The sequence below is a fragment of the Scardinius erythrophthalmus genome (assembly GCF_964197995.2).
Source record: "Scardinius erythrophthalmus genome assembly, chromosome: 1".
In the NCBI taxonomy this organism is placed as follows: domain Eukaryota; kingdom Metazoa; phylum Chordata; class Actinopteri; order Cypriniformes; family Leuciscidae; genus Scardinius; species Scardinius erythrophthalmus.
Genome location: NC_138221.1, coordinates 23,996,476 through 24,002,473, shown reverse-complemented (window position 1 = coordinate 24,002,473; position 5,998 = coordinate 23,996,476). Strand labels below are relative to the sequence as shown.

The 5,998-nt window shown below is 35.0% G+C and overlaps 1 protein-coding gene across 2 annotated transcripts in view; it reads right to left on the bottom strand.

Moving 5' to 3' along the window:
* Positions 1-3,266: 3,266 nt before the first annotated feature.
* Positions 3,267-5,998, bottom strand: part of tnrc6bb.1 (trinucleotide repeat containing adaptor 6Bb.1) — a 30,180-nt gene continuing 27,448 nt past the window's right edge. For both annotated transcript variants that reach the window (XM_081376367.1, XM_081376368.1), the window contains one exon: positions 3,267-5,998. This exon is cut by the window's right edge and continues 1,139 nt beyond it. The gene's annotated coding sequence lies outside the window, so the exon portion shown is untranslated.

Below are 5,998 nucleotides of genomic sequence, written 5' to 3'. Positions count from 1 at the left end.
CTGCAGACGAGAGCCAATCAGAACACAGCAAACACCAGGGGGGCGGAGTCAGTGCTAATAACAACAAACGACCCACAAAGCAACTCAATCATCTACAGTAAAGAGGTTCACTGTGTCATACGACAGCACACAGTGGGGGAATTATTAAATGACTCAAAAACACTCCTAAAGCAATATGGATTTTGCACTTGGAACCATAATAATACCATGAAATTCTTTGATTTAATAAATAAGCTTGAGATGATCCTCCTGCAGTGATGATAAAGCATCAATGACATCATCTGAACCCTGTGTGTGTGTGTGTGTGTGTTCCAGGAAGTAGATAGTCTCAGTGTTGCCATGTCAACCGGGTCTGGAGACAGCAGCATCACAACACCACTGACCGAAACACTGATCATATCTGAGCTCATGTTTCTGCTCTTACGAGTGTCACGAGTCCATCTGAACACAACACACTGACTGGTGAACAGAGGAGCTGAGAGATTAATCTATTAATAGCCCAAAACTAACAATACAAAATAAACTTTGCCTATATATTATATGCCTATATATAACTTGCCTATATATGAAAAGATATGAATCAAACGTGACATGTAAATACCTCCTTCAGTGTACATTAAGTAGCCTAGCATCTAATTATTGTTTAAATTTAAGTGATTGTTAATTATATAATTTATATGAAATTTAGAGTTAGGCTTCTGGAAATAAATTAAATAGCATAAGAAATTACATAAAAATCAAATCATCCACACAATCTCTAAAAGGTAAGACGACATTTCAATAGTATATCCTATACTGAATGATCTTCTTCATATACCCTGATACAAGCTACACAATAGGCTGCTTCTACGCCCCAAAACGTGGTAATATCAATATTTTTGTAATATCTTTACGCATATAAAAAGGCTCTTAGTATTTTTAAATATCAGAATGAGATGAACAGATCTTAACATTTATAAAGATAAAGCGACCAGGCCTTCTTCAGTGTGTGACCGATAAACCTGTTTCTGTTCACCAGCTAACCGTTAAACAGCACTTACGTTACTTCATCTCACTGACGAGTGTTTCCAGAAGATCTGATCACTGATACGCGTAAGATTACATCAGAGATCAGCGACTTCACAGTTAAAACACTTCTGCCTCTTTATTGATACTGATGTAAACGAGATCGAGCGCTTCTGATGTTCGCGATCCTTTTGAGGATGATGATGCGCGAGCGCTGCGGTGTGTCGCGACGCGTGCGGATGCGCTTATGTTTTTCTGTTGACTCTGATTTCATCCGGATCTCCTATCACACTCACGTTATTCAGAGTATTCCGCTCATCTGCAGCTCTCAGGTCGCGAAACCCCGCATGATGTTGCTCCGCGATGCGCTCCGTCCGTCCACTGACGCTCTCTCGCTCCCCGTGACGTCATCGGGACCGCAGCGACGCTCGCGCGCCCGCCAGGAGACGCATCATAATGACATTCATTAATAAGTCATTAACACACATTACATATTGCGGAACAGATAATCAGCTCCTGCAGACATGAATGCACAGTATCAGTTTCTATACAATCAGTAGTAGACAAAATAAATGGTCAAATTATAGCTACACTAAAACGGAACTTTTGTATGTTATTTTAAAACGCGTTTAATAGCACATCTAATTTGGTTGGTGGGTGGGGATTGATTTAGTATACCCAGTTTTACTACAAATACCATGGTTAAACTATGGTCAGTGCAGCAAAACCATGGTTCATTTGTGGTTACCATGGTTTAACTATACCCATGTTTTTTTTTTTTTGGCTTTATTTGAAGTTAAACCATGGTTAATTTTACTAAGGGCAAATGCAAACTATATCACTCAGCTCTAAACTGCTCAATGTGACTATTAAGACATTAAAATACTATAAATATTAACATTATGAATTTCTGTAAAGTCGCTTTTGAAACAACGAAACATGACTGAATGAAACCCACACGGACATGTTAAAAGCTAAGCTGAGAGATTAATCTGTTATTAGTCCAAATAATCCAGTTTAACACTGAATATGCCCTGACAAAGTGGATTGTAGGATTTACTTGATACAGTTCTCCAAACAATTTGCACATTTTAAGTAAATTTTACTGCTACTCCTCTGTACAACTTACCTGCTATTATCAAGTAAAATCTACTTACTATTGAACTTCACATTCATGAAGCAATTAAGTAAATAATACTTGATTCTAAATGTGAAATTAAAAAGATTCAATATAATTAAGTAAAATCTACTAAATTACTAATCTACTAAGTTCTACATTAAGTTAACTAAATGTAACAAAATTAACTTTTTACTCAAATATAACACTGAATGCTTTTAAAGTGATCGTTTTAAATAAAACAATAGATATCATGTAGATTCCATATCTGTATAATAGAAGAAATGCAGCACTAACACGAACACAATACACAATGATGGTAACATTCGATAGATCGTTTTTGAGTAGAAAATGAACTCCAGATGTCATAAAACAGCAAGTTACAAAACCTATCATCAAAAGCAATGATACAACAGTGTAAAAACAGCTGGAAAACAGTGAAAATAAAATAAAAATATCATTCATAATGAATTACTCATTAATTATTCATGCCCTAGTCCTATTGCATGATGGGAACACCAGTATCAGAAAAGTTGAGGTTTTACTTTAACTTTATATCGTTGATATTTACGCTTTAATTTCTACAAGCTTGAGTTGAGTACTAATATAGAATTTACCTTGTTTTTTAAATTCTAGAATTCTTAAAATTCTAAAATCTTAGCTTTTTCGTGTAGAAATTACATTTGTTTTTTCCGTAGCACAGAATCATTTTTATCAGTGTGGAAAGATATTAATGCATCTAATCTACTTGAATTGTTGTTTAAGTGATTGTTAAAAAACACGTTACTCGAGTTAATAGTAACACTTTAAGATATGATTTTTTTTTTTACGTTAACACAAAAAATAACAATTAACAATACTATTGATCTTTATTAATGTTATAATCTCAACATTTAGGCCTACTATTAGGTCAAAATTTGTATCTGTTAACATTAACGCAGTGTGAACTAACAAACATTTATTAACTAAAATCAACACAGGTTAAAAAAAGCTGTAAAAATATATTGCTAATTAGGACCTCATTGTAAACTAAGTGTTACCCAGATAATAAAAAAAGGGAACTGGAAATACAATTATAACCTGTAAACTTCGCTCTAAACACACTGACGGGTTTTGTTAAGCGACAAAATAAGAGTCCAGAAACCACAAAAAAAAAATCTTTATAACAGCTGCATATGTCACTTTTATTTAAATAAACTCTTCACTTTTTCTTCCTCTGTAAAATCTCAAAAAAATTAAACACTGAAAGGAGTGTTAAAGTCTTAATTTAAAACAAAAACAACAATACAGACACATATAAACACATGTCTTTCAGCTGTTTGTAAACTCTGGACAGGCGGATAAGTTTGGCAGAAACGCCGTCACACGTTTGTGTCTTAAAAATGCTTGTAGAATCATTATTATTGCAGTTCAGCCAATACAAAAAGGCTACATGAGTACGCTTAAAAAACAACCAAAGAAACGCCAATCGCAGAAACCCGCTAATGCCAACGTTTGTAAAACACAACCAGCAGTGTATAGTGCACAGTTAACAATGTACAGCCGCACACAAACACAGACAAAAACAGTAAAGTGCACACATACACGCATTATAGACGCCGTCAGTCCGTCCAACACACTTGAAAGTCTCTGAAGATAACTGGTATATGCCATAGCAAAAAACAGCGTACGAATCGTATAAATGTAACAGCAAACCTGACGAACAGATAAAGAAGGGAACAGTGGAAGGTCAGTACGAGTACAGATGCGTTTAAGTTGCACAAAATTCACAGGAACGCCGCCGCGCTGGATAGAAAAGAAACAGAATCTGCGCGAATCTCGCAAAACATCGCAACATTTCACACCGGGATCGCAAGGAAATTACGTTTTGTGTGAGGAAAATGTAATCCTGTTTTTAGGACCGCGTAAGACGTTTATCATCATGATGATAGTTTCTATAGCAACTAAAATGGCATTATTCATGAAACTAATTGATTTAAATCAAATCTGATTGCATTACAGAACTTATCGTTGTGATATAGTAACTACTACCGTTACAGTAGTGAGAATGTAATGAGATTCACCATCGAGAATAACAAGGATTGCAAAAACAACTTTTTGCGTCACAATGAAAATATGCGAGTAAATCACAGTCAAGAATATACGTAAGCTTTTTTTCTACCACAGAATAAAAAATAAAAAAAAGGTAATCGCAAATTTTTCCTCACAATTCTGATTTCAGATTTCACAATTTCTTTCTTTAGTGAGAAAAGTCAGAATTGCGTTTATATTACGCAATTACTTTTATCTCGCTAAAAACATAGCGGCGAAAACAAATCGGAATTGCCAGATATAAACTTGCAATAGCGAGAAAATAGTCAGAATTGCAAGGTGTAAACTTGCAAAAAAAAAAAGTTCAATAGCGAGAAAAAAAGTTCATAATTAAGATTTTTTTTCTCTCGCAATTCTGACTTTTTTCCACAATTGCGACTTATTATTCTCTTTTTTTCTGGCTATTGTGAGTTTACATCCCACAATTTCGACTTTTTTCGCAATTACGAATTTGTATCTCTTAATTCTGACTTTTTTCCACAATTGCGACTTTTTCATCTCACAATTTAAACCTTTTTTTCTCGCTATTGCTAGTTTACATCCCGCAATTCTGACTTTTTTTTCGCAATTACAAATTTGTATCCCTCAATTGACTTTTTTCCACAATTGCGACTTTTTCATCTTACAATTTAAACTTTTTTTCTCACTATTGCGAGCTTACATCCTGCAATTCTGACTTTTTTCGCAATTGTGAATTTGTATCCCTCAATTCTGACTTTTTTCCACGATTGCGACTTTTTCATCTTACAATTTACACTTTTTTTCTCACTATTGCGAGCTTACATCCTGCAATTCTGACTTTTTTCGCAATTGTGAATTTGTATCCCTCAATACTGACTTTTTTCCACGATTGCGACTTTTTCATCTTACAATTTAAACTTTTTCTCACTATTGCGAGCTTACATCCCGCAATTCTGACTTTTTCCGCAATTACGAATTTGGATCCCTCAATTCTGACTCATAATGGTGATGTAAACTTGATTACGAGTTATAAAAGTCAAATTCTGAGGAAAAAGTCACAATTATGACTTATTAAAACACAGTTGCAAATGTGTGTATCGCAGTTCTGAGGAAAAAAGTTTGAATAGTGAGATTTAATTAGAGATAAGAGTCACAATTACCTTTTTTATTCCATGGCGGAAACCAGCTTCCATATGAAAATATCACATCTTACCAGCTTCAAATACTCTTGCGCTCAAACGAAGCATCACGCTCAAGCAAACGATAGTTTTGCAACTATTAAACACTTCTTCCCAAATTCTCATTAGTATCTTGCAGAAAAATGTCATTATTTAAATTATTTAAAGTGTCTATGCATCATGATACCAGTATTTTTCACTGCAATATAGTAAATATTACCGTCACTGTTAAATATAACTGACAACCATTTGCATTACAATAATGAGAATGTGAGAGTAAATGTCCTCAATCATCACGAAAATAACATCACAGTTTGTAAACTGGTCCTAAAAATAGTTTTTCTTTTGATTTTGACTTGATTCTGGAGTGAAATGTGGCCTGTTTTGGGCGAGTTTCACGCATCGACCGGCTTCAAATGCTCTCGCGCTCGAACGAACTTAAGAAATCCACTGTCGAAGCATTAAAACTGTGCCAGCGCAACATCAAATTTACATCGGCTGTTCAAGTTGAGCAGTGTGTGTGAAAGAAGGCCTTTAGAAACAGTCCCTGCATTCAAATACATGATAGCTTAACTCTGGCAATGACGAGAATGTCTGTAAGCAAATCCCACTGCGCTCGCACTGCACCTGTGTGTGTGTGTGTGTG